This window comes from Crocuta crocuta, unplaced genomic scaffold (assembly GCF_008692635.1).
Source record: "Crocuta crocuta isolate KB4526 unplaced genomic scaffold, BGI_CrCroc_1.0 scaffold330, whole genome shotgun sequence".
Taxonomy (NCBI): Eukaryota; Metazoa; Chordata; class Mammalia; order Carnivora; family Hyaenidae; genus Crocuta; species Crocuta crocuta.
This window is the reverse complement of record NW_027530521.1, coordinates 3,028,890-3,036,536: the sequence shown is the minus strand read 5'-3', so window position 1 is coordinate 3,036,536 and position 7,647 is coordinate 3,028,890. Positions and strand designations below refer to the sequence as shown.

The 7,647-nt window shown below is 57.3% G+C and overlaps 1 long non-coding RNA gene across 1 annotated transcript; it reads left to right on the top strand.

Moving 5' to 3' along the window:
- The first annotated feature begins 4,322 nt into the window (after positions 1 to 4,322).
- On the top strand, positions 4,323 to 6,675 carry LOC144234181 (uncharacterized). Its single transcript, XR_013335882.1, has 2 exons — positions 4,323 to 4,437; positions 6,368 to 6,675. It is a non-coding gene; the product is annotated as an uncharacterized LOC144234181 (long non-coding RNA).
- Positions 6,676 to 7,647: the final 972 nt, after the last annotated feature.

Below are 7,647 nucleotides of genomic sequence, written 5' to 3'. Positions count from 1 at the left end.
TGTGGGGGGGGAGTGGGGTGGCACCGAAGGGGCGCGCCGTGTTTGTCGTTCCGCGAAGAAAGCCCAGCCTGCCATTTTGAGTGATCGGTTTATTAATACTCCCGGGGCGCTGCCGAGGCGGGTCGTGGCCACAAAGGCGCATCGTTACGTAATGGCTCCGGGAGCAGCGNGGGGGGGGGGGTAGGGCTTCCCCTCCCCCACTCACCGCTGCCTTCCCCTCATCCCACTCTCACTCTCAGCTGAGAGAGAGAGAGAAAAGGCTCACGCGTTGGAGAGCCTATGTGTACATGACACGTGGCTTGCGCCTCCAGCTCACCTCTGTGAGGGAACCCATTTTACAGATGGAGACTTGAGGCCCAGAAAGGCTTGGCTTCACGCACCGAGAATTCCAGCCCACTTTGGAATTCCAGCTCCAAAGCCCACGTTTTTGCCCTCGCACCCCACGCAGGTCTGTATAGCCCCCACGGGTCAGCTGCTGGCTCGGCTTTCCCATCTGGGGTCAGAGCGCCAGGAAGCTGTTGAGGGGGTGGAAAGTACTGTGTACATCTTGTCGTCAGGGCCGGCAGAGGGGGTTGGCTCAGGCAGCGCTACAGCTAGTGTCCGCTGCTCACGTGGTGCCAAGGACACGCCATGGCTGTTGGCTGTTACGGTTGGTGGCGAGAAGCACGCCAGGCCCGGCCTCAGGGTTCCCCACCTCTCGTTCCCCACCTTGCGCGGAGCCTGAAAGCCAAGCCAAGCCGCACCCCCAAACACATGGGTGTCCTACGGGACTCTGCCCAGGCTGGGCCGCCTGCCGGGAATGCCCTCCTCCCGCCCACCTCGCAGGGTGTCCGCTCTGGGAAGTCTGTCCCAGCACCCCCACGCGGCCCTGCCCCCTACATCAGGGACCCTTCAAGGCTGTCTCTTCCCACCCTGGGGCACCTGATGACAGTTCTGACACAGTGCCTTCTGGGGACTGTTGTTACCTGTCTGCCCCCAATTAGGCCGTGTGCTTTGGGACGGCGGCCCCGTGTCCGCTCATCGTAAGACTCCCCCAGGTCTAGGGCACACTGGGCCTCTCCCAGCACTGGGTAACTGGGAGGTGAAGTGCACAGCCCTCGAGCTCGTCTATTGCTTAGTGACAGTCTTTGGACCCAGACCACAGAACTCCGCACACCTGCCAGTGTTTCTGCCAGCTTCTAGCTGTGTGGTCTTAGCTCACTTTCAGAGCCTCCCTGGGCCTCGGTTTGCCCATTAGTAACAAGGATAACAGCAACCCCGGGCTTGCCAGGTTAGTTAGTGTTTATTGAGCACTTACTATATGCAGGAGACTTTGTGAACTGTACACAGCAGTCATGAGAAGGTAGGGGCTGTTAGCATCTCTGCTTTGGAGATAAGCTCTCACCAAATGACTGGCTGATAAGGGGCAGAGCCTGAGTTCAAACCCTGGTCCATATCTCCTAGGTTTCTAATCTCCAACTCACAGGATGATTCTGACCATTAGATGAGAAATAATTGAGAACCGACATACAGTAGGCACTCAATGGTATCTCTGCACCTTCCTGTGAAAGGTCCCAGAGCAGCTTTCCTTTTGCCTTTCAGGGCCCCCCAGTCATCCTCACAGACCCCAGGCCATTCTGGGAGCCCCTCACTGAGGGTGGGGGTGGGGCTGGAGGAGGAGGCTGCAGGAAAGCCTTGGCACGAGACGCTGTGCTGGCTTCTGAGTATGAATAAATTATTGTTTTATGTCCTTACAGAAGAAGAGGGTACAGTGCGCATTTGCCAATCGAAGCATGTTGAACTGCAGTTTGTCTGTGTTTTGCCAATTGTTAACGTGTGTTTTCAGCCCCAGGCAGTAAACAGAAGGCGGCTTTGCCCACTGGGGGGAAGGGCCTCCGACCCCACCCACCCCCACCCCGGCCGGCCGGGCCCGTAGAGAGTAGGAGCCCATGGGGACGGGGACGCTGTAGCAGGGAGGGAGGTCCTTTGGGCTTCCTCCAGGCCATGGGAACTCGGCAAGACCCCGCAGCTCTCTGGGCCTCAGTTTACACACCGGGCTTCGTACCCGTGCCCTGTCTGCTTCACACCGGCAGACACCGTGCTGTGGGGCGCTGTGCACTGACGAGTAATAAGGTTTGTTGTTCTTATCGTGGATGTTGAGGGCAGGAAGGGGACCCCACTCCTTTCCGCCCCTCCTGGGCCTCTGCACCTCACCTGTTACCACCTGCCCTAACATGCCCCCCAGCCAGCCTAACCCAAGCCATTGTCCCCTCCCTCAGGGACAGCTGTCTTTCCTCCTTACTGGTCCTCCCAGCACTCAGCTGTGCCTCCTATAAGCCACTCTTTCCAGAAGAGCTTTGAAAAGGTTGACCAATGATTGGGAAACACGGCTTTCTCTCCTCTTTAGAGTAAAATCCGGACTTGTCATTCTAGATGGCGTGGCTCGGCTCCTACTGCCTCTTCTTGTTCTCCGGGCCACACAGAGTCCACCTTCCCGGTCCTTGTATCCCCTGCGCATTTCCACCCCAGGCCCCTGCACATGCTCTTCCGCTGCCTACAGTGCTGTTCCCCTCAGGCCCTCACCAGGCTGCCTCTCTCTCTCACTCCCTGGTGTCACAGGTCTTCCTGGGTTTCCAAGCCGCTCCACTGCTTACCCTCATTCATGCCCTTAGAGCAAGTGTCACATCTAAGTTTGATTGCCGTTTCTTTTATCTGCCTTCTCTTGAACATACCCCTTTGAGAACAGAGACATTATCTATCTCACTCACCACTGTATTCCCAGCACCTTACTCTATACTTAGTACTTAAGCTGAGGCAGGGAAAGAATAAATTAATGACATGTAGAGCAGGGCCATAGGGCATTACTCTTATTTAAGAGGGAGCATTGCAGTACACAGCCTGTGCAACAGTCCATGGCAGCCAAGGGTAAAGGCCATCCTAGATCCGCCACTTTATTTTGCAAGATTTGTAATAAACTTTAAATTGTTGCAGCTAAAAATAATGAAGGGATGAATGCATGCATATATACATACATGTATACATAAAATGTGATAAATGGAACTCCATTTTTGCCTCAGAGAAACTTGCGTTCTGGTGGAGGAGACAGACTGAGCCAGATGCTACTCCAAGTTGCCCTCTTGTGCATCACTCTTTCCGCTCCCGGTGCTGTTCCATCTTCCAGGACTTTCTTCCTCTATCGTGCCCCCAGTCTGCATGGGTTCACTCTTGCTCATGCTTTTCCCATCTCAGTTCATGTCCTCGACACCTTTCCCAACCACCCTATGTGCCTCCCCCCATCTCTAACTCAGGTTGGGCCACAAAGACCCCCCCTTCCCAGCCAGCTGACCCAGCATCACCCTCAGGACATCGTAGTGGATTTGGATTTGGCTGGAAGTCCCGGGTGCCCAGGGCTGGCTGAGGGTTACTTCCAGACGAGACTGTATCAGTTGGCTGGATCTTTGTGNCCCCCCAGGGGTCCAGGGCAGCCTGGAAGATGGTGAGAAACCCCACAGTCACCCTGGCCTCTCCTGTGTCCAGCCTTCCCGCTCCCTCTCCCTTGCTGTCTTTTCCTTCTGCTTTGCATCAAGTTCAGTCCCCTCCCCCAAGCTGGCGAATGCAAACCGAAAAGAGTGAGAAAGAAAGGGGGGCCACGTGACAGCATCAACAGTGAAAAATAACCAATTTAAGGAGTAATCACGGCTGTAATGATTGTCAGAGCCCTCGTCACTGCAGAAAATCAGGCTGAGGCTCTGGGACTCCCAGGCTCTCTGAGCTGTGTCGCGTGGGTTGTTGAATAGCCAGGACCTCGGTGTCTCCATCTGTAAAATGGAGGGAGTACCATCAGCCCAAGAGAACTGACCAAGTGTCACCTTAATCTCACAGTTCCCCTGGGGCTGCAAGCCAGAGGTGGAGGTGTGCACACAAGGCTGTGCACCTTGTGTGCAGCCCCTCCGGGGACATGTGCTTCCGGGCGGGGCCGGTTGGAGGAATGCAGCACCAGAGGTGGGCGTGGAGGGGTGACCAGTAGGTTCACGGCTTAGTGGGGGTGGGGGTGGTCTCAGGAAAGTCTTCCCAGAAACGCTGACATTTAACTGAGTCAGGAAGGGCGAATAGGAGCTATGGAAAGCGATGGAGCGATGGAAAGTCAGAGGCGTCATCTGGTCCCAGCCTCTCATTTTACACGTAGGGAAACTGAGGCTCCCAGCGGGCTACGGGGTTTGCTCAAAGCCACCCACGCATGAGTAGCAGAGCCCGAATTAGAATCTGAGTGGCTTGATTCCTGTCCCAGTGCTCTTTCTTATGATGTCACACTAGCTCACAGTGATAGTAAGAACAGGACATTGAATGCTTCCTGAGTCAGGCTCGGTGCTGAATGCCTTACGCGTGTACATGCGGCTTCTCTTCATCTTTGGATAATCCTGTGAAGTGAGATGAGGATCGAGGCCCTGTCTTACCTGAGTGAGGTCCAGGGAGGTTAAATGCCTGACAAGGCACCCAGCACAGCTGGCTTTTTGCAGTCCCTCCCGGCTTCTCCGTTTCTAGCACCATCTAACGCCAGTGCCCCCAGAGCAGAGTGGCTTCTGGGCCACGTCCCTGGGTGGCTTGCCTTTCTCTCTCCTCTCTGAAGAGGGCTAGGCAGGGGCCCTGCCCCAGAGGGGTGAGGGGGGAGCCTTGGGCTTTCCTTCACAGCACTCCCCCATCCCTCTCCCCGCCCCACCCCCCCACCCAGGAGGGGAAGCCATATGGTCAAGGAGAGAAGAGGCACATATTTCCAGTCCCCATTCACAAGTCTGCCTCTCTAGGGTCCCTGTCGGAAATGCAGGCTCCCCTGGTGGGTGCCTTCCAGCTTTGAGGGAGGAAATCTGGAGAGACAGAAGGAGCCAGGGAGGGACCCGGCCCAGGGAAGAGAGGAGACTCAGCAGCCAGCAGGCTCCTGGCCCAGACGCCATGCTGGGTGGAGCACAGGGCCACTGAGCCATCTCCGGAAATGGGGATCTTGCTCTGGGCACCACAGAAGCAGGGCCACAAATCAAATGAATTCCAAGAATGTAATCTCTTTTAAATGCACCAAAGTGCTTTTGTCATTATTAGATTTCCTTACAGTTATTTTAGAGTCTAGTGCTGATCTTATTTAGGGTTGCACTGGGGATAAGGGGCGACATCACCACATCACCATCTTTCCAGGACTGGGGGCCTTTAAGGGTTATAACTGGGGGGGGGGAGTGGCAGAGATGACCTCAGGGCCATTCTCTCCCTCTCCCGGGGAGATGGCGGGGGACCGTTGCCTGGGAGCCTTGACCTAAGGAGCATGGTATTATTCAGTACCAGGCTTGGCTCTATGCGAAATTTACTCTGTGAAACTGCATGCCTTTGGGGCCTCCACGGCTTTACCTGCGGAATGGGGCTGGGGCGGGGGTCACCTGTCTTGCTTGAGTCTCAGACCTTTGACTGCCACTCAGGCTCAAAACACAAGAGGACAGAATGGCAGCCCCTATGAGACCTGGGCGCTGCCTGGGAAGCTGACAGAGAATGCTGATTCACAGGCCCTTCTGCAGACCTCCTGGGTCAGGATCCGCCCCCATTCCCCTCTGCCCCGTCCCCCCTCCGCTGCCTCTCCAGGCTCTTGAGTCCCAAGCACACGCACGCACGTGTCCTCTGGGGAGCTGTGAGGCCTCAGGCTGGTGTCTGGTGACTCCCGTGTGGACCCAGGGGGCTGGCGTGGTGGCGTCTGAGAGCCTAGCCCTCTCTGAGTGGTTGGAGCGGGGGAGGGCTGGGCAGTGGGGAGGGTGCTGCTCATGGCAGCAGGGGCCCAGTGAGGTAGGGGCTCAGCGGCCAAAGTCGGGTGCTGGCCAGCTCTGTAGGCGCAAGGCAGATCCCACCCCCCCTCCTGCTGGGCCTCAGGGCACCCCGGTCTGCATAGAGGGAAGGCAAGCGGGCCATCTGCTCAGANGGGGGGGGGGGGGGGGGGGGGGCGGTGGCTGGCAGGTGAGGGGGCGGAAGGAGGCCAGACCTGCCCCTCCCCCCATGCCAAGTCCCTCTTCCTGTGAGCGGAGGACTCCACAAGCCTCTCATGGTCACAGCAACCAGGAAGAAACCGGTTTAAGGGGGATTAGTGGGCCTGAACAGCAGGAGGGCCCTGAGAAGTATCCCGACACCTGCAGCCTCAGGGAGAGCCAGGACGGCACCCGGTGGGGCAGAAGGTGCTGGAAGAGCCAGGGGAGCTCAGAGGCCACCCCGTCTAAACCTTTCCCACCGATTTTGCCGATGGGGAAACTGAGGCCTAGGAAGGGGCAGAGGCCTCACCGCTCCTGGTTCTGGGTTTAAGACTCTTCCCACCACACCCCTGCCTCCCTCCCCTCTGAGCAGCCTCCCTCTCCTCCCTTCCCAGCCTGCCTCCTCGGCCCTGGCCCTGGTCAGCCACCTGTGACACTCCGGCCCTTCCTCCTGCAAATCCATCAAGACCCCAACCGAGCACCCACCTTCTGGAAACCTTGCAGCGCATCCGCAGAGCCCAAGCGTCCTGAACGGGAGGCCCCCACGCTGCTGGCTTTGGGTCAAGGCCGATCCCTTCACTGTAAAGAAGTAACGGACCCAAAGAGGGAAGGATGTTTAGAAATGGTCCCCACCACCTCCTTCCCCCTCCATCTCCTGGGCTTTGGTTTTCCTTAAAAGTATATTAAAAGCACCTTCACTTCACAGAGGCTGTCAAGGAATCTAGTAAAACAAGGGTCCCTTTGTGGAAAGGAGATATTTTCTCCCGCTTTCTCTCCAGTCTTTTCCCACAGGGTCACATTTCATGTCCTTTCAGACAGAAGCAGGTGTTGAGCAGGAGAGGCTGGGCCCGTGGCCACAAGTGGCCACACCTGCAGACGCTTGGTGACACCGGGGAGACGGGTGATTGTCTGCTCCCCTGTGTGCCAGCTGATCACAGGGTGAAGGAGCTCTGCTGCTGGGCCTGAAGCAGGGGGACCAGGGAGGGGGAAGCGGAGGGGAGGAGGGGGAGGGGGGAAGAGTTATCCTAGCGCAGGAGAGACCCAGGTGGGGGCTTGCGAGAGCTGCGTGAGCCGGGACCAGTCTTGAAGCCGCATCTGTGCCTCCCTGACCGGGCTGTGGGGATGGCCCGAGAGGAACCCAGGAGGATCACATGAGCACAGACTCTTGTACCCAGAGAGGGTGAAGTCAGCCTTCACAGAGGCCCAGCCCAGGGGACAGCACCCCTGCCCTCAACAGCCACACAGCTCCCTGGGCCACTCAGTCTGTTTAACCAAGAGAACCCCAATTTGTCTCTTCACCCGTGTTCCCAGTGAGCTGTCTGTCCTAACCTTCCTGTGTGTCTTTGGGTATAACCCTAGCCCTCTCTGATGCTCCAGGTTCTCAGCTCTTGAGGAGAAAGGTGGACGCCTCACTCTCCATTGCCTTTGCCGCCCCCTCGGAAACCACTCCAGGCTGTCTCTAAGCACCGGGGACAGGTACTCCCGGCGTCCCTGCTGTAAGGGGGGCTGGAGGGTCCGAGGGCCAGGAGGTGGGAGGCTTCCCCCCAGACCCAGGAGCTTCGAGCTCTAGCCAAGAAGTGAGTCAAGTCCAGGAGAGCATTTATAGATCCCTTCTTATCTGACTCGTTCCTTTCATCATTCATTCATTTATTGAGCACCTACAGTATACCAGGCT